At 44.5% G+C, this 20,443-nt stretch overlaps 1 protein-coding gene and 1 pseudogene across 9 annotated transcripts in view; one reads left to right on the forward strand and one right to left on the reverse strand.

Moving 5' to 3' along the window:
• The window catches only part of ARL15 (ARF like GTPase 15), a 409,746-nt gene that overhangs the window by 378,603 nt on the left and 10,700 nt on the right, over positions 1 to 20,443 (reverse strand). The window contains exon 2 of one of the 9 annotated variants that reach the window (XM_073802109.1): positions 71 to 765. The exons of the other annotated variants lie outside the window; for them this stretch is intronic. The gene's annotated coding sequence lies outside the window, so the exon portion shown is untranslated. The remainder of the gene's footprint in view (positions 1 to 70; positions 766 to 20,443) is intronic. 9 annotated transcript variants of the gene reach the window in all.
• LOC117311540 (3-oxo-5-alpha-steroid 4-dehydrogenase 1-like) lies at positions 8,314 to 9,339 on the forward strand (annotated as a pseudogene).

Below are 20,443 nucleotides of genomic sequence, written 5' to 3' on the forward strand. Positions count from 1 at the left end.
CAGAAAAAAAAAGTCTAATCCAGAGAAAGAGAAAAGGAATACTCAATTTGAAATTAATATGATTACTTACATTTTACTGTGGTTTTCCCTAAGAAACTTCAAAAGGTAAGCATGAAAATAAAGGAGAAAAAAAATCTTCAACAAGACGGCAGAAAATACTATACAGTCTGGAAAAAAACTTGATTTCAAGGTATAACAAATTTCCGTTCCATCAGGGGATGAAAAAACACATTAATTTTCTTTTTCTAAAGGAGCTGTTTTTAGAATATTTGAGGTGGCGTGCAATCCCTCATTCTGATACAGGGCAAGGTGACAACCATGTTTCCTTATTTTCTCCTCTGTAATTTTGCATGTGATGAAAATAAAAGGTTAATATAGCCAAGTCAACGCTTCTGAGTACCGCGGGTGTGTGTTAGAACTTGGGTGACAAGATGGGGGTAGGGAGAGCAGTAAGTCACCTTCAAATGAGGCCCATGCCTGGATTAGCTACTCCCAAGTAAAGCTAAGATCTAGCATTTTCTCTTGACAGCATCCCAAAACAAGTGGGCTGGAGGCAAAGGTGCAGGATTTGGGAAACTGTGGAGAGAAGACCGGTTCAGTGCGTTCCAAGGTGCGTAGGTGCTCCAGAGTCCTGAGTGGGTGGAATCATCTCTGAGTAAAGATTACGTCTGTCATTATGCTGTAGTCACTCCTCCAGACACAGAAACAAACCGTTGGGAACGCCACGGACTTCAGAACCCGCATCGCCTTCTGTTAGTGTAGCCGCTGAAAACATTAACAGTGAATTATTTAACAACTCCCTTGGCACACTCGAAAGGTTACTTTCCCCACTGGGAAATAAGTTAACTTTTCTAAAAAACTCAAACTTGTATTTACAAAATAAAATGATTTTTTATTTACAAAACGTGGAGGAGTTTGCTCCTCAACATCTAAGTTATAGCTTCCTCAGACTAGGAAAAAGGATAGTGATAATCAACCTGGAAAGAAACATTTACGTCTAAAGCAAAACTAGCAAAACTGGTCTTTCGGCATTTTCCAAAATGTTTTCAATTGTAACGGTACCACCATCATCCCAAGAGCATCTATACTTCTCAAGCTGTCCAGGGATGAAGTATGTAAGGGTTCAACCAGTAATCCAAAAAGGAATCACTGCCCTCTCCTGTTAAAAAATATCTTCAGCACATATCTCTCTGTGAAATTCAAACACAAATATTTGAAAAGACATCTAGCAGAAATAATCTCAGAGATTTGAAAAGTCACCTAGCAAAAAAATCAAACACAAACATAAACAGTCATATCGGAATCTATAGATCTCAAGCCAGCAAAATTTTAGCCAATCTTCTGCAAAATGGCACTAAAAGTCATGTGTAATTTCTAAACAAGAGCAGAATCTTGGCTCAATACTGAAGATAAGAACAGTTCTCCTTCTGAAAGTTCTGATTAAAGAAGAATTGTAAGCAGGAAAGAAATGCCCTTCTAACTTACCAGATTAAAATAATTAGTTCAATTCACCTTGGCAAATTTATTCCTTTTACTTTTTGTCATGAACTGAGGATAAAAAAAAATTTCAATCCAAGAAAAAGAAAAAAATTTTTGCTGAGCATCACTAATGTGTCAGGCATTGCTAGGCAAGCAGATATTAGACATACAACGATAAAGAAGACCAACCCTGGCATCGACAGTCTTCCAGCTCAGGAGAGAGCAGTTATTTAACAGACCTGTGACAGAGAACGGCATGATAAACACGTCCAGCATAATAAGAGGTATGCACAAAGGGTTTTAGAGAAACTGAGTAGGAGCACGGAACCCATTACAGGAGTGACAGAAAGACTTTGTAGGGGGCGGATCCCCAAATAGTCTTAAAAGATTGGGAGTTAGCTAGGAGAAAGGGAGTAACGGAAGAGGAAAAGATCATTCCAGATGAAAGTGACAACATGAATAAAAGCAAGAAATATCACAGGATATGCAAGCATTTGAGGGATACTGGTGTATACCTTAAATACCCTCCTGTACTTTTAAATAATCACTTCTCAATCAGACGTTAGTTACTGATACTTGTTGACTATCTACACACTATCTAAAATTCATTCATGTTAAGATTTTTAATTTTAAGGTTTATCATTTTAAGATTTATCTCTAACTCACTGCCAAAGGAAGTTCCACTTGTGAAGGAGCAAGCATGCTGGTCACATTATAAAGCCTGCTCTGCCTCCACACACTTGCAGATAAAAAGACCCATAAGCAAGATAGCCACAGCCGATTAAATTAGCAGGCCGTCCGTCCTCCAGCTGGCCAACAACCACGGAGGGGCCCAGCAGGAAGAGCTAGGCTAGCCTAGACCAATCATTCGCACTCTCCAAGATATGAATGGAAAAGTACTGAGAAGATGAAGCAGTTAGAAGTAGGAAGTGAAGCTGAGAGAACACAAAAAACAAAGGCATTAAGTAACTTCATGACCATGAAAAATCATAGGAACCTAAATGTATGAGGAAGCCGAAAGTATGAATAAAGGAAACTATACAGAAAAGATACACAAAGCAGAGAATACCCTTGCTAGTAATCTCAAGAGAAGTGGACCCAGAGAGATAGAGGTATGTGAGGAGTGGCTGAATGCAGTTGCAGAGAATTCTGTTTCTGAGTGAAAAAATGATATATTCACCAGGTTCCTTTGCAGCTAGGTATAGCAATGTGACCAAGCTCTGGTCAATTAAATATAATTAGAAAGTCCCAAAAGTCTCCCATGAAGGAGGTACACTCTTCTGCCCTTTCTCTGTCCTGCTGCCTGGAATGCAGAAGTGATGGCAGGAGCTCTGGCAGCAATTTTGAACCATGAGTTTAGAGTCCACACACAAATGCAAAAGCATCTTGGGGACCTAATGACTTCTGGAGTTACCTACCTGAGGGGGGGAAAAAGAATCTATCTTGTCGGGACTTCCCTGGTGGCATAGTGGTTAAGAATCTGCCCGCCAATGCAGGGGACACGGGTTCGATCCCTGGTCCAGGAAGATCCCACATGCCACAGAGCAACTAAGCCCATACACCACAACTACTGAGCCCATGCACCGCAACTACTGAAGCCTGCACTCTTAGAGCCCATGCTCCACAACGAGAAGCCACCACAACGAGAAGCCCGTGTACCACAACAAAGAGTAACCCCTGCTCACAACTAGAGAAAGCATGCATGCAGCAACAAAGACCCAATGCAGCCATAAATAAATAAATATTTATTTATTTTTTTAAAAATCTATCTTGTCAAAGCCACTATTTTCCAAACAATTCCAATCCTAATTGATACAATGGTTGAGACAATGTCATCTCAGCAAGAGGGATAGTCCCTTAAAACAGTTAAATGGAAGAGTGATGTGTTCTGATTTACAGTGGTATTATTATCCTCAATTTAGAGATGGGGAAACAGATACCAGCTAGTAATGTGACAGAACCTGGATCTGAACCCAAATCTTTTGGACTTGAGAGCCCATACTTTTAGTCATTAAGAACAAATGAACGCAAATGAAGGCAAACAAACTGTAAAGCAGGTTCACAAGTATTTCAGAGTTCAACAAATATTCTGACTACTAAAGGCCAATAAAAACCCATGCTGAATACGGTATCTCTGACCTACCACAAATAACACTTTTGACAAGTCCCTGTGACCTTCTAAACAGAAAAGCCTTTTCCCAGCTAGAGTATTCTACTCTAAGTACCTAGGAGAAGGTAGCTGGGCACCAGAAACTGAACACAGGCACCAGCCCCCTCATGCATAGCAGAGGTCTGCCAAATTCTGATTTGTAAGGAGTGGAATAGATATTTAAGAGTACAGAGGATTCTGGGAGACATGAAGTATATTTTTTAAGGTGGAAAGAGGTCATTTCTTTAAGGTGGTAAGAGGTCTTTCTCGTTAACTTTAAGCAAAAGAATTTTCCATACACGTGACAATGAGAAGAGCTCAGCCTTAGTATTACAACTTCCAGGCTCCTGATGCCCCTGAGATGTTTCACTGCCCCATGCAGTAAGGGTGGGATGGAGCAGCAAGCCTCCTGAAAGGTTCAAGGATTTTAGATGGCCAAGATGAAGGCACCAATGTACTTGCCATGAATCTTCATATCTGTACTGAGCATCTCCTTTGTGCCAGGCAGCGTTCTCCTTGCTGGAGACTAAGCAGTACACAAGGCTCAGAAGCCTGCCCTCTAGTCAGGGGTGGCAGGCAAAAGCAAAAATAAATCAAGGTAGATGGTGATAAGTGCTATGAAGAAAAATAAAATAAATGAATAGAATGTTCAGGAGGCAGTGGATTGGGGGTATTACTAATTTTGAAAGCAGATGTGGTAATTCTAACAACATTATGGACAATCAAAGGGATCCCAGAAAAGCTTTCAGCAACTTAACTCTGAAAATCCCTGGCATAAGCAAATGCAGGATTCTATCCTGAAAAGTCAAAGCACCAGACACTCAATTCAACAGTTCACAGATATTAAGAAGCGATCAGGCAGCCATTAAGAGCACAGAGTTGGGTGTCAGACTTCCTTAAAACAAATCCCAGCCATACAACTTACTATTTCTGGGGCCCTGGGTGAGGTACTTAACCTCTTTGCATCTTAATTTGTTATTTGTAAAGTAAAGATAACAGTACTACCTATCTTAGAGGGTTCTATGAGGATTAAGGATTAAGATTAAGAGAAAACACAGTAAGCTCCAAATTGGTGTTTGCTTATTTTTTTAATCGAGTGTCTGTGTTCCAGGCACACAAATTCATCTGAGCATCTGCACTAAGGGGCCGAGGACACTGGAGGCCCCAGGAGATGCACTCTGCCATCAGCTTCTCTGGACACCCTTGATTCTGGCCTTATTTTGTACTCCTGGTGTCTCTTCCTGCGGCCTCCACATTAGAAAGGTGACTTCTCATCGCAATCACTGAAAACCAGGATGCTAAGCCTGAGATTCCCCAAAGGAAGAAACATCCCACAGCATAGGGCTTAGCTCCCAGCACTTTGCCCACACAGACCCGGAACCAGAGGCAAAAGGGAAACCCATTCATTTTAGCCAGACCTCATATTACTGTCCACCTAGGCAATTTACATCTACGTTTAAACCGAAGAGGTTTTAGTCTGCCTTGTGTAAAAATTTATTATTCAATTATCACATTTTAATATTCAATATTATTAATGTTTCATGGATATTGTTTTATAATGATAGGCATCCAGTTTGTAATGCGTTGCTCACTAGACACTCAGGAGCACCATTATTTAGAATCATAAAGAAAATTATATTTTTTAATTCTCTAGAACATGGAATTATCCTCGTTTTCCCTCCCTCTCCTTTTGGATATAATCAAATGAATAACAACTTTTCGGCACTGCCCTTCTGGTTAGAAAACCTTAGAAACTGTCATTTAGGGATTGTGTCTTTGAACATTTTTAAGCCTCTACCTTGAGCATGATGCTTATATCGTCAAACCTATATTTAAAGTCCTCAAAATATTTAAATGGTCAAGCCCTTTTACTCGATCAATAGCTCCCTCTTAACTTATAGAAATTATTGTACCGCCCAGAAAGAAACACTGGTTACAGGAGAATGTGGTCCAATTGTTTAAAGGATCAAAAGAACTCCTATCGGTTTATGACTTGGACAATCTGGACTTGCCCTCTGGTTTTTCTGACCGTGGCAAGGGAAGAAAGGGAAGTGTGAGCTTTGAGTTTAGACTGACCTGGGTTCAAGTCGTTCAGGGTGTGACCATATAAAACTTAGCCGCCCTGAACTGCAACAGCTGGTTCTCAGGCATGAAAAGAAAGGACTACTACTAATACCACTAACCTTACTGGATTAAGTAAGCAAGCCTCGGGGGCTTGGCAAGGAGAAGGCATCCTAACTCGCTGACGCCCAGACCAAGCCACCCACATCTAGTGCTGGGACATGGATGAGTTTCACCAACAGGTCCTCCTCCCGGCTGCCCTCCCGCCCTGTATAATCCAGGCTCCGTGGCAGCAGCCAGAGCAAGATTTCAAAACGTAGATCAGGTCCTATCACCTCCTGCTTAAAACCACTCATTAGTTTAAGAGTAATTTTAAATGAAACTCGACTTCACTACCACAACCTCCCGGGCCCCCAGCATCCTGTCTGGCTGCCCTCTGGACCCTGGCTTCAGGACCAATCTCCTTGGGCCACTCAGCACCTGAGACCCGTAAACCTGAAACTTATACGAACAGCCACAGTACTTTCACTTGCTGAAGACAAATGACCCCAGTTGAAATGGTCAGGGAAATACCGGGGGTTTTCTGTGAAATCCCAAGGCCACCCGTGCCAAGCTTGGCTTGCTGGGATCTCACTACTTTTGGTTCCTAAGGACTCAGCCTATTTCTCTTTTCTTTTTCAAGGGACACTACTTTTCCTGAGTCTTGTGGATTTTCTCCTTATCCCTACAAGTCTGGCTGCCAAGTGGCACAAGCCCTCCCTCATTTCCCTGCTGTTCACATCCTTGCTTCTCCAAAGGTGTGCACACTGGCCCTTCTGGTACATGGCTTTTACTGCTAATTTCTAAAGAGACCAGACAGAGATGGGGCAGTTGGCATAAAAATCTAATAAGGAAAGTCTGCACACTCACTGCCCTTGTTTCTGATTGTGTGAATAAGCCTCTTAAATTCTTATCCTCTACCTGGGAGGGTGGATCGCTCCAAACTCCTCTTCACTCTCAGGCCAGAAGATGGAATCACAACCACAACAGGGTGAGGGGCCCACCCAAACCCACTCCTTTTGGGGGAGTAATTGGCATTTCTGCAGGCAGAGATTCTAGCCAGTCAAGCGTTCCTTTAAGATGGTGAAAATTTCTAGTAAAGGCAAACGAAACCATACCTATTGGAATCGAATGCAGCCACACACAATATAATTTAAAAGAAGGGCTGTGATTATGTTTTAAGTCACAGGAGAGAAAAAAAAAAAGAAGACATTTATTAGGAGACTACTATGTGCTGGGTGTTTTACATGCTCACTCAGTCCTCACAACTAGAGCAAGGTGGGTATTTCTAGGCCTATCTTTCAGATGGAAAACTGAGGGTTACCAGCCTGTGGCAAGTAACTAGCAGAACTTAGATTTCCGCCCACGTCTGATTCTAAACCTGTGGTTTTCAAACTCTGCTCCCCAGATATGGTTCCAAAGAGGCAGCTGGATATTTGAGAAATATTTTTTAAACGAAATTGAATCTTTATTATCTTAGAGACTGAAATGAGAAAAAAATACATATTCAAATATACTGTACATGAAACTTTTAACACACTGGAGAATGCCCACACATTTACTTGTGCTGCCGGAGTGATCTTCTTTCGGCGGGCAGGGTGGGGAGGTAGCCTCAGAATAAAACCTATATTCTGCCTTCTGATTGAAGAGTAATTTAGAATTGAGCTACTTTAATATCTGTAACACTTGCAACTATGATTCTATGAGAATCTTGTTCTTCCTTAACCTCACACAAAAAAAACAAAATGTGTAACTGAATGAACTAGAAGATGAACCTTCAGTTCTCATTCATCTAAATGGATCGAAATGAAATTCGATCCATCTAAATTCAGTTCTGTGTTTATCCAAACAGCTTCATTGGGGGCTTCCCTGGTGGTGCAGTAGTTGAGAGTCCGCCTGCCGATGCAGGGGACACGGGTTCGTGCCCCGGTCCGGGAGGATCCCACATGCCGCGGAGCGGCTGGGCCCGTGAGCCATGGCCGCTGAGCCTGCGCGTCTGGAGCCTGTGCTCCGCAATGAGGCCACAACAGTGAGAGGCCCGCGTGCCGCAAAAAAAAAAAAAAGTTTCCAAAAACCAAAACTCTGATGTCAGTGAAAAAGAGCGAAATATTGCCTCTCTTCTTCAAAGAGGTAAATCCTACTTTACGAGTCCAGCGGTTGGCAATCTACAATCCATGGGCCAAATCTGGCTCACTGCCTGCTTTTTGCAAATAAAGTTTTAGTGGAACACAGCCACGTCCATCTATGGCTGCTTTTGTGCAACAACGGCAGAGGTGAGTAGCTGAGACAGAGACCGTATGGCCTGCAGAGCCTAAAATATTTACTAGCTGGCCCTTTACAGAAAAAGTTTGTGCACCCTGTTCTAATCCATCATCCAGCGTTTTTCCACAAGCAAAGAACTGTGTTACTTTCAATGTTACAGGCTATAGTCCAGTACCCAAAAGATTCATCCCTGTATTGTCTACGATGCCCACGTCCCTACGAAATTAAGCATTGCTCAGCAAGTATTCGTGGGCTGCTTCGGGGCCGCCAGTGCGGGGCTGATTCAGCCACGGGGCTTTAGGGGCGGCGCAGACCTCAGGTAACCGCGCCTCCCGCCCCACCTCCCAGAGCGGCCCTATAAGTGCCCCGTCGCGGCCGGGCCCCGGAGCACGCCTGCAGCAGTGCAGCTGGCTGAGCCATTCCTGCTGAACGCGCTCGCCTACCTGGAGAGCGCCCCGGGCTTCCTGTGCTACGTGCTGCTGAAGCTGGTGGGCTGGCCCTACGGGCGCTACGCGTTAGTGCGCTCCGCCTTCCGGCTGCCCGAGCAGGCCGCCTGGGCGGTGCAGGAGCTGCCCTCGCGGGCCCTGCCACTCCTCGCCGGGCCGACCCCGCCGGCCGAGCGCCTCAACCACTGGCCCAACTGCATCCTGCTGGCCATGTTCCTCGTCCACTATGTGCAACGGGCCTTGATTTCCCCCTTTTCAGATCCGAGGAGGAAAGCCCACACCATTGTACGCCTTTATATTGGCATTCGTGTTCTGCACCTATAACTGGCTACTTGCAGAGTAGATACCTGAGCCAGTATGCAGTGTGTGCTGACGACTGGCTCACTGACCCCTGATTTCTAACAGGTTTTGTCGTGTGGTTGACAGGCATGCTAATAAACATCCACTCAGATCATGGCCTAAGGAACTTCAGGAAACCAGGGGAGACCAGCTATAAAACACTAAGGAGAGGGCTTGTTTTAGTACATCACTGCAGCCAGCTACTTCCGAGAAGTCGTCCAGTGGTGCGTCTACACCCTCGCCAGCGGGTCCGTTCAAGGCTGGGCTTTCGCTCTGTTCACCTTCTGTGTCCTGTTCACCAGGGCTCAGCAGCATCACCAGTGGTACCATGAGATATTTGAAGATTATCCAAAATTCAGAAAAATGATGATTCTGTTTTTGTTAAGTTCATTGTCAATGGAATTATCTTCAGCTTGAAGCTTTCGATGATGTTTCTCTTGGATTATATAAATAAATTTATGTCTCTGTAAGTTTTCTGCTATTTCATCTTTTTCAAGATTGCTCAAGGGATTTTTTCCCCTAGCAAATTTGTATGCTACCTAATAACAGTCTAATCAAACTGAAATTGCAGGTTGAACTATGCTGCTGCATACCAGGTCAGGAATCTGGAACTCTGTAATTGCGGCTGACCCTCCTGTGATTTTGGGTTTGCCTCTATGGACCAAAACGTTTCTGTACCGCTTACAGAACCCCCTACAGCAATGGGTTTAAGGTCAAAGGCGATGTCGCCCCGTCCTCCCCATGGAGGCATGTTCTGTCTTTGTGTCCCTTTCATCCCACTAGGTCGGAGAGGCCTCGGTACCCACAGTGTACCCACAGCCTCTCACTGTTGGGTGCTGGGCAGGCAGAGAAGTCGTGCACAGAGAAAGGGGGCGCCCATCAGAGGCTGGTGCAAAGGGCCTCTGGTACCTGCTGCAGCCTGGTCCACCAGGTGACTTCACTGGCAGGACAGGGCACTGGGGGCATTCTTAAGGAGCAGTCTGCTGTGTCCCCCCACAAAGGGGACTTATTGGAGGCCCTGGGCTAGGAGCACAAAGGTGCTGCAGGGCACCACTCCCGTCTTGGGCCACTCGCCATGAGCCATCAGGAGTCTCTGGCCTGGGATGGTTTTTCTACCTCCTTCTAGGTAGAATTAGAATTTTTTTGTAAGGCACTTTTTAAGTACCTCTCAGTACTGCAAAACTATAACTTGAAGCAGAATTTCTTATTTTAGATGCACTCAAAAACCCCATGGAGATAAATGGCAGTAATAAAATGTACTACTTATTGCCAGATATGTAAAAGAAATCTCCCCACTAGAAAGATGTTGAATCTCTTGACCCCTCTGTGAAAATCTAACGAACACATGGTAAAGACCCCGCCTCTCCTGGGAAGGCACTGCCTCTGTTGCTGCCACATTTATAGAGGTGGAAACTGAAAGAGGAAGTGGAGAGAGTCCATGTGCACTTATGATTGCTAAGGATGCTAGGTGGCAGGGGCCTTCAGGACACACCTGATGCTGTGTCCTGTATGTTGTCCAAACGCCACCTTTGGGCAAGGAGTAGGCCCTCCTGCCCCTGCACCCCAGGCCCCCGGGGCACCCCATCAGCTCCCTCCCACCCTTCTCCTGGCTCACCTTCCCAACCAGGGGCTCCCCGCCACGAGTTTTCATGTAGAAACTGTATTCTCCGTGTTAGTGGTTTTTAGAGTCTCTTAGCGTTTTAGAAACATTTCCTGATGGTGGTTGTGCTTCATTTTAACTAAAAATGGAATGCTTTTGCAGGGAAATTTTTATGATCAAATAATCTTTGGCCCTTTTTCTGACTGACTAATTACTTGAAACCATAAAACAAATATTTAGGATCTCCTCTGGAAAACTCAAAAATTTAAGCAAGTCTTGATTTATTTGGGCCCCTGGGTTCTAGAAGGTGTACCTGGCCAGAAAGTTGCTTGTCTGAGAGCCAGAGGGGCTCACTGTGAATTTTACTTCTGTTGGTGCTTTTTTATCTGAGTGACCAAAAGTTTGGGGTAAGTCAGCATTTGATGCACGGTTGCTACTTCACTCGCATGCACTGGATGGATGACTGACATAGGAAGAGATCTTGTTCTATCTTGCCTGCCTGTCTTCCGTTTGCTAAAAACTGTAACTTAGCAAATTATGGCAATTTGTTATCGTGTTAATTATAATAATTAAAGAGATTAATAAAATTACTGTTAAAAAAATAAGTATTTGTGGAGTGAGGAACGTTAGATAGGAAGAGGAAAGAAGATATGGGGGAAGGGAAGGACAGTAGGGCTTTTCTTTTCCCAAAACTATTCTGACATATACCCTTCAAAAAATTATTTTAAAACCTAGCAGATCCCCTTCTTGCTGTAACTAGGTATTTGAACACAGGGATGTACAACTGAATTAAAATAGAGAACTTAAAGTTACTATGTTTCATTTCAAGCAGATCAACACTGATTGAAATGTTGTCTAGTAAACAAAAGTCCTTGCTAATTCTGAATACCCAGGAAAATGCTACCCACCCACTTTTTTTAAATTGAAAGTTCTTTATTTTGATTTAACGTGAGACTTTTTTAATTGAAGTATAGTTGATGTACAAAATTACATAAGTTACATGTGTACAGTATAGTGATTCGTGATTTTTAAAGGTTATACTCCACTTGTAATTATTATAAAATATTGACTATATTTCCCATGTTGTATAATATATGCTTGGAGCTCATTTTATACATAATAGTTTGTACCTCTTAATCCCCTACTATCTTGCCCCTCCCCTCCTTCCCTCTCCCCACTGGTAACCACTAGTTTGCTGTTTATATCTGCAACCATACCCACTCTTAAAAGAATATTCATTTTCTGTTACTGTTGTTGTTTTAGAATCACTCACTGCAATAATATAAAGTAATTGGGATAAATGACCTTTGCCTCAGAAATGAACTCTTAAGCACTCTGGATTTGGGAAAAAGAGAATTGCTTTAAAACAGATGAGAGATTCAAACCATCAATGAGCTTGTTAAATCTTGATTCTCATCCCCAGCATTTCTTCACAATTATGTATTTTTACGTTGGTTTATTCAAGACAACTTTTGTACAAAGAATTAAAATATGCATCACTTCTTACACAGCTCTTTATAATTTCAACTTTTTTAGCAACTTGTTTCATTATACTTGTGGCTCTCCTAGGTAACAAAGAATCCAATTTGAAGAGCTTTAAAATCAGGAGCTGAAGATCTCACTTCTTGACACGGGAATCAAAAGAGAAAATTTTTGAAATTTTTGAAATTTTGAAAGTCTGCTTTATGAAACTGTTCAAAGTGGATCTTAAACACATAATTATTTACAATAAAGTCCAGTAAGAAGTGAGTACTTAGAAGTCAAGAAATGGAAAATATCCACCTATGGGTATTTTCAAAGATGACCAATAAAGTTAGGCATTCCCCCCAAATAAAGTCATATTTGGGAGAAAAGTAAAACATCAGTAGCACAGGTATCTATTTCCCACACACTCAGGCTGCAAAAAAAACTGCAGCCTGAATCCACAGAAATGATAGAGAACAGCTCCTCTTCAGGCTCATGAAGTACTGTAATCCTGCCCACAGCCCAAGGTCAGCTCACAGGGGCCCTGAAAAAGTTAGGAAACCCAAAGAAGTCCAGGAATGATCAAATAATCCTATCTCAATGACCCAGTCTTTAAAACATGCATCTCGAAAACCCAACAAATCATGGGGAAAATCATGTTACATTAAGAGAAATAGTACTGGTGAACAACATAGATGTACAATATTTCTATGTGAAATAAAACAGAGAGGAGAAGAATTTCAATCACCACAAGAGGTTTTCTACCTCTAACACAATGACTTGAAAAACAGAACCAGGCACATTCAGGGAACATTCAAAATGACGACGTTATCCAATAAATCAGCTCACTGCTCTGTCGTCTACAACAGGGGTCTCCAACCCTGCGGCCACCGTTAGGAAGCGGACCGCACAGCAGAAGGTGAGCCGCGGGCGAGTAAGCAAAGCCTCATCTGACGCTCTCCATCACTCGCATTACTGCCTGAAGTAGCTGGCTGCAGTGATATACTAAAACAAGCCCCTCGGGCTTCCCTGGTGGCGCAGTGGTTGAGAGTCCGCCTGCCGATGCAGGGGACACAGGTTCGTGCCCCGGTCCGGGAAGATCCCACATGCTGCGGAGCGACTAGGCCAGTGAGCCATGGCCGCTGAGCCTGCGCGTCCGGAGCCTGTGCTCCGCAGCGGGAGAGGCCACAACAGTGAGAGGCCCGCGTACCGCAAAAAAAAAACAAAAAAAACAAGGCCCTCCATCCAGTCTCCCCTGGTTTCCTGAAGTTCCTTAGGCCATGATCTGAATGGATGTTTATCAGCATGCCTGTCAACCACACGACAAAACCTGTTAGAAATCAGGCGTCAGTGAGCCAGTCGTCAGCACGCACTACATACTGGCTCAGGTATCTACTCTGCAAGTAGCCAGTTATAGGTGCAGAACACGAACGCCAATATAAAGGCGTACAATGGTGCGGGCTTTCCAACTCGGATCTGAAAAGGGGAAAATCAAGGCCCGTTGCACGTAGTAGACGAGGAACATGGCCAGCAGGATGCAGTTGGGCCAGTGGTTGAGGCGCTCGGCCGGCGGGAGGGCAGCTCCTGCACCGCCTGACCCATCCGTGGAAAAACTGTCTTCCATGAAACCAGTCCCTGGTGCCAAAAAGGTTAGGGACCACTGGTCTACAACGTGCCGCCTCTCAGGAAACATTCGTAAGGGAAGAAGGGATAAAAGAGCTGGTCAATCACATGCTAGGAAAAAAGTTCTCACAAGCACAAACTTGACTCTCAAACTGTTTGATTCCAACAAAAGAGAAGTTGAAAGTTCCAAACGAGTGTAATTCTACAGTAGGACCTCAGAAAACTTGCCCACTTAGTTTAAAGTAAGTTGGCTCATTTGGCCAAACTTACGTAACAGCTGTAGGCAGAATTGGCCTGAAGAGATGCGGGCCACCCTCTGCCATGCCAGGACCTTTCACCCCTATAAATCAGAAAGAGCTGCCACTTAACCCATCAACAAGCAACTGCAATATCGTTAACCTAGTTACTCCGTGCTATGTTTATTAGGTGGAGGCAGAAAGATTTTTGAAAAGCTGGTATTGGAAAAATGAAGAATCAGAGTGAGAACATTTTGGTGACAACAGTACCACAAATCCTTGTTTTATAAAGAGAGTTCCAATTCAATAATGGCAAACACTTTTATCTTGCTCATGGTACTAGTCTCTCTACTGAATGCTTTATATATTTTAACTCAACTCTGAGTGGTAGGTACTATTATGCCCATTGCGCATATGAGGAAACAGGCACAGAGGCTGCACAGCAGGTAACTGACAGCTAGAATGCAAGTGCAGGGAGTCCGACTCCAAGGTCAGTGCCCTTAAATATTACTCTGTGCAGCCTCTCAGCCCAACCACTGACTTAGCAGCTATCTTGTGTACCTATGTCAGGCTCTGGGGACACAAAGAGGCCCACAACCCAGCCCTGCACTGTGAAACACTGTGCTTTGTCCGGTAACAGATAGGAACCAAGGCCTGAGGCAGGGCTGTAGCTGGCCCATTAGCACCTCTGTGCCAGTGCACAATGGGGACCTTGGCAAGCTGGGCAGGGGCTGGACTGCAGGTGTGCTTGCCCCCTTGGCCAGGCACCTCCGTGTGGTGTCCCGTGAGCTTAACTGTCTACGGCAGCCCCAGGAACAGCCCTGGAAGGAGCCTCAATTCAGTTCTGGCAGTGGAAGACTTGCAAGAGAGAAGGCTTAAATTAGAGTAGGAGGCAAAAGGTGAACTCTCCAACCAAAACTTATTTCTCCAACACGACGCTTTGTGGTCACTTTGACTAGACAGAAGCCAGGCTCACACACGTCTCTGCAGCTTTATTAACAGTGCATCCGGATTACTATGCGATTGTTCTGGACATGTCACATGCAGGTTAGCTCACAGGCTGCCCTGACAAAACAGCCCTAAGCAGGCTGCCTTCACAGAACCAACTCCTGGTCCCAACAAGCTGCCTGTTACTAGCTTTCAGTCCAGTGGAAAGGTCTGGGCCGTCCTCGTCAGCTTCTGGACTCGGCAGCTTGAACCACCAGTTCTCTGCCCTGGGAGACTGGTGCCAGGGGCTTTGAGGGACCCAAACTCCAGGCACCCTCCAAGGAGATGCAGCCCGTGTGAGAGAGACAGATGTCCACAGTGCGTCCCTGGAGAGAGCCCCGTCCCCTCACTCACTGGGGACCAGGACTCCTTTGCAAGTACAACCACTCTTAGTGGAAAAGTAGGCTGAGGGTCTGAAGAATCAGGTACTTGAGCTGTGGGTTTACTTATCTGAACTAGGACTCCCTCCTTGCAACACAACCAACTTGGGCCTCCCTTCTCCCATCTCCTTGACCAGGGAGCTGCTAGATCAAATTATTCTGGGAAAACATCCGCCTGACTGCACCATCTTCCAGATCACGGTTACCCTTACCCCACGCTGCTCTGTGTCTCCTCTCCAGCAAGCCAGCCTCGCGCAAGTCCATTCCCTCCCCAGTCTCTCCACAGAGCCCTCTGCCCTGGGGTCGTGGTGGTACAGGTCCGGATGTGGTGTAGTTAGTACGCATTAATTATGCATATTGGTTAGGAGGGAGGGCTTTCAAGCAAGACTTCCTGGGTTCAAAGCCTGACTCTGCCACCTCCTAGCTGTATGTCCTTCAACAAGTTGCTTAATCTTTCCATGTCTCAGTTTTAACATCTGAAAAACAGAAATGATACACACCTCATAGGGTCCTTAGAAAGTGCCTGCCAATATAAACGCTGTGAAGGGGTTTTCGTTGTCGTTGCTATGATGACAGTAAGAGGGGGTGGCAGAGAAAGAGGTGCCAGGCACTGTTCTGAAATACATGTATTATTTTAGTTAATCCTCACAACAAACCCAAGAGGTAGTTAGTTACTCTTACTCACCCCACTTTACAGAGGAGGAAGGTGAGGCGTTGAGAAGTTAAGTAACTTTGCCAAAGCTAGAGTAGTAGAGCCAGGCAGGCAGTTCAGCCCAAAGCCTGCAGCACTCAACCGTGAAACAAACTCCTCTACACCCACAGAACTTCGTTAAATGCCCCCCCCCCGACCTTGCTCAGTCCCTCAAGGTCACCTTCGAGGATCTCCAGGGCATTCCTCCTCCCCCACTCCTTTCAAGACTCCGGGCAATGAGCTCTAACATCTAGCTCTGTGTGCCTCTCCTTGTCAAGGACATTGGCCGACCTTCCCTCTTTCACTGAGGATTTCTGAATCTGCCCCAGCCTTTTGCTCCAGCCCAAGTCCTGCCCTGGTCCTGCTGACTTCGCCAGCCACAAGGATGCTATACCCAGCACCTGCGCTGTATTTCCTCTTCTACGTCTTAAGCTCCCCATCCTTCCCGCAGCCACGCACCGCCACGCACTGGAGACTCCCCTCCGAGAGCCACTCTGCAATCTTAAATTCATACATCCTATTGTCCCCTACAATGAACTTTCTCTCCCTCCAGTTTTCTGAACAGTTACTCCAAATAACTCCAATACTCCCACCGTTCATCCGCATCAAGACCACCCATCCTCGCATCCTCTACTTTCTACTCACCCTTCCTTCCTTTCCACTAACTCAGAGCTCAAGACGGTCTATCACTTCAGCCATCCTCTTGCCAGTGTCCTAAATTCCTCTACCCCATTAACCACCCACTGACTCACCTTGGAAAAATCCCAACCTTTATCCATCTAACTGCCCACCTTCCTGAAACCAACACCCAAACAGCTGCAAAGTCTGTGTCCCTGGTCATCATGGCCCTCATTCTTCACTGTAGCTACTTCAGCTCAAACCCCTCCGCCACCATATTTCAGTCACACTCAGCAAGATGACCTCACACTCCACTTCATCGGCATTTAATCATCTCAAGTTCGGTCCCCTTTAGAAAGGAAAGCCGCCACTCAATGTCCCCTCCCCCCTCCAGTTCCAGCCCTGGCCTTCTTCTCGTTCGTGGTGAAATTTCTAGGCAGTCTCGACTGCAGCGGCATCATTTCCTCACTTCGCACCAGGCCTCTGAGAGCCTCTGGTCAAGGTCATCACTGACGCGAATCCAGTGAGCACCGTGCAGCCATTATCTTCCAGGATCTCTGGGCCACAGTTAACACAATTGGCCACTTCCTCCTCCTGGAAAGTCTCCCTTCTCAGCCCGCTCAGCAGGACACTCTCCAGGTTTTCTCCCAACCTTGCAGCTCTCTTTCCCTCTTGAGATTCCTTTCCTGTGGCTGATCCCACAAAAACTGCATGCCTACTATGTGCCGGCCCTGGCCGAGGCACTGGGCTTCCTCGGGTTCTCCCCTCCCCACTCAGCACAACCCTCCCTGGGCAAGCTCAGACGTGGACGTGACCTTGGCTTCAGTTACCATCTAAGTGGTTTAGGGTGGTCAGACGTTATCCAGACCTGGGTTCAGATTCTGGCTCCATCACATCACAGGCATGACACAATTTCTCTAAGCCTCAGTTTTCTAATCTCTAAAAGGATATTGAGTTGGCCAAAAAGTTCGTTCGGGTTTTTCTGTTACGTCATATGGAAAACCCGAACAAACTTTTTGGCCACCCCAATAGTAATAAATCATGCATGAAAAATACGTAGCACTATGCCTCCCACCTGATGATTTAATAATATAGTGTATATATATGGCGAGTAACAATATTGCTTTTAACTACTCATCCAAGGCTCACCTCTCAGCTCCCATCTACTTACACGAAATCTCAACTTGGACTTCCCACAAGCAGTGCAAACTCCAGACTCAAAGTCCTCATCTTCCCTCTCCATGTGCTATTCCTTCAAGTGTCACCTATCACAGTACACGACCCACTTAGCCTCCCTGATGCCTGTCGTGGTCCTAAAACATGCCCGTAAATCCTCTGGCTTCCTCCCACCAAGAGGTGGTGTCTGTCTCCTGCCCTTGGCCCGAAGCATGCCTTTGTGACTGCCTTGATAAACAAGTGCAGTACAAGTGATGCTGCATGACTGCTGAGGCCAGGTTAGAAAGACCAGCAGCTTCCACCAGTTTCTCTTGGTACATGCACTCTTTGAGCCTTCCAGCTGGATGTAAGCAACGCCGCTCCCCTGAGTCCTCATGCAGAAAGACTGCGCGAAGAGAGATGCCGCAGGAGTTCACACTTTTCCAGCCCCCAGATTTGCATGTTCCCAGCCCAGATGCCAGACCAGTGTATGAAGAAGCCTCGAGATGCCCCCAGCTGCCATCTGACGGTAACGTAATAAGGCATCCTGAGCAAGAACAATCTAGCTTATACTCAAAGAGACAAACAATAGCAAGATTTGGCAAAGATGTAGAGAAACTGGATCCCCATATACTGGCGGTGAGAATGTAAAATGATGTAGACACTTTGGAAAACAGGTTGGCAGTTCCTTAAAAAGTTAAGCCTAGAGTTACCATATGACCCAGCAATTCCACTCTAGGTATAACCCAAGAGAACTGAAAAGATATGTCCCCACAAAAACTTGCACATGAGCATTCATAGCAACATAATAGCCCAATAGTGGAAACAACCCAATGTCCATAAGTTGATAAATGGACCAGTAAAACATGGTACACCCATACAACAGAATATTATTAGGCAATAGAAGAAAATGAAGTACTGATATATATTAAAACATAGATGAATCTTAAAACATTTATGCTAAATGAAAGAAGTCAGATGCAAAAAGCTACATATTATATGATTCTCTTTATATGAAATGTAAATAAATGTCAGGATAGGCAAATCCATAGAGAGACACAAAGTAGATTAGTGATCGCCAGGGCCTAGGGAGAGGGCGACTGCTAGAGGGTACAGGAATTCTTTCTGGGGTGATAAAAACGTTCTGGAATTAGATGCGGTTGATGGTTGCACAACTTCATGAATATATTAAAAACCACTGAATTGTACAATTCAAAAGAGTGAGCTGTTATCTTGTAAATAACCTATAATGGAAAATAATCTAAAAAAAGAACAGATTTATATATATAACTGAATCACTTTGCTGTATACCTGAAACTAACATGATACTGCAAATCAACTATATTTCAATAAAATTTTTTTTAAAAGGGAAAAACAAGAACAGCCTAGCTGAACTCAATTTACCTCCAGATTCATGAGTAAAATACATGACCGTTATTAAGCTGCTGTTTTAAGGTACTCTGTTATTCAGGAATGGATAACCAGAATGATGCTCAAACCAAAACCCTGAAAATTATCCCTAAAATCTCCTTTGGTCTCATCTTCTACATCCAATGACAAAATCCTGGCAATTCGCAAAATGTTGCTTAAATCCACCTACTTTTCTGCATCCTTCCTGCCCCTACCTGGCTGTGAATACCATCATTTCATTCCTGAATCAGGACAGCATCTTCTTAACTGGTCTTCTTCCTCCAGTCTGGCTGCCCTTTCCAATCCTTCTCCACAGTGCAGCCAGATCTGACCATGTCACTCTAGGCAAACGTTAAAGTTTCCCACAATGTGACTGTAGAGGGACTCTGCAGCTCAAGTGTAGACACTGAGCCTGACTCTGCTCCAGCCACACTGAGCCCTTGGAGTTCCTTGAAGCGACGGAGTTACTCACCCCCAAGTCTCTACACAAGCTGTTCCTTCACCCTGGCTCTGGCCCTGCCTGTCACTTGGCCAACTCTACTCAGCTACAATGTTGCAGATTAAAAATGGCTCCTCTGAAAAGCTCTCCTTGGCCCTCAAGTCTAAGTTTCCCTTTCATATACTGCATTAGTAACCTTTATTTCCCTCTGAATAGAATATGCCACTCCAAAACATAACTGCTTACTTTTCATCTCTACAAGAGTATAAGTTCCTTGAGGGCAGGCCATTGTCTTATTCACTTGTATATCCCTAGTGCCCAGGACAGCACCAGAACCTAGAAGGCTTATAAAAAAAATTAGAGCTATTTGAGTGGATGAATGATAATTCTGTAAAGGCAAATTTATGATCACTTAAAGAATTAGAAAGAATGGAAAAAAGAAGAAAGTTATTCCAAAAGGGATACAAGATGACTGAGAAAAATTTTGAAATAAAAGAAACATTTAGGATTATCTAATTAATCCCACCTTTTTATAGATGAAGAAATTTAAGACAATAACATTGACTGGTTTGCCCAAACCTCACACTTAGTTGTTTCAAAGCCAGGAATACAACCAGGTCAACCAACCTCCATAGTACCTCTTCAGCGTTTCAGGATTTTCAAATGAATCACACAACTCAATAATGTAGGAATTTCAGACTATGGCCAAGTAATTTCTCCAAATTAAAAAAATCTGCCTTATAATCCTCTTGTACTATATTGTTCTCATGCCTGAACACACGGATGTAGCTCTGGGCAACTTTACATTTCTTTAGCGTACACACTCATCAGAATAAGTAAAGGAGTGACAATGTAAAGACTTGGTGAGGATACGGAATAACTGGAACTCTTACACTACTGGTACAAGTCTAATTGGTACAACCACTTCGGGAAAAGTTTGGTGGTATTTAGTGAATCTAAACATATGTATGCCCTGTGAACCTGAAATTCTACTTGACCCAACAGAAATGAGTGCTTATTTCCACCAAAACCATGCACAAGAATGTCTGTAGCAGCTTTATTCCA

Source organism: Tursiops truncatus, chromosome 3, assembly GCF_011762595.2.
Source record: "Tursiops truncatus isolate mTurTru1 chromosome 3, mTurTru1.mat.Y, whole genome shotgun sequence".
Lineage (NCBI taxonomy): Eukaryota > Metazoa > Chordata > Mammalia > Artiodactyla > Delphinidae > Tursiops > Tursiops truncatus.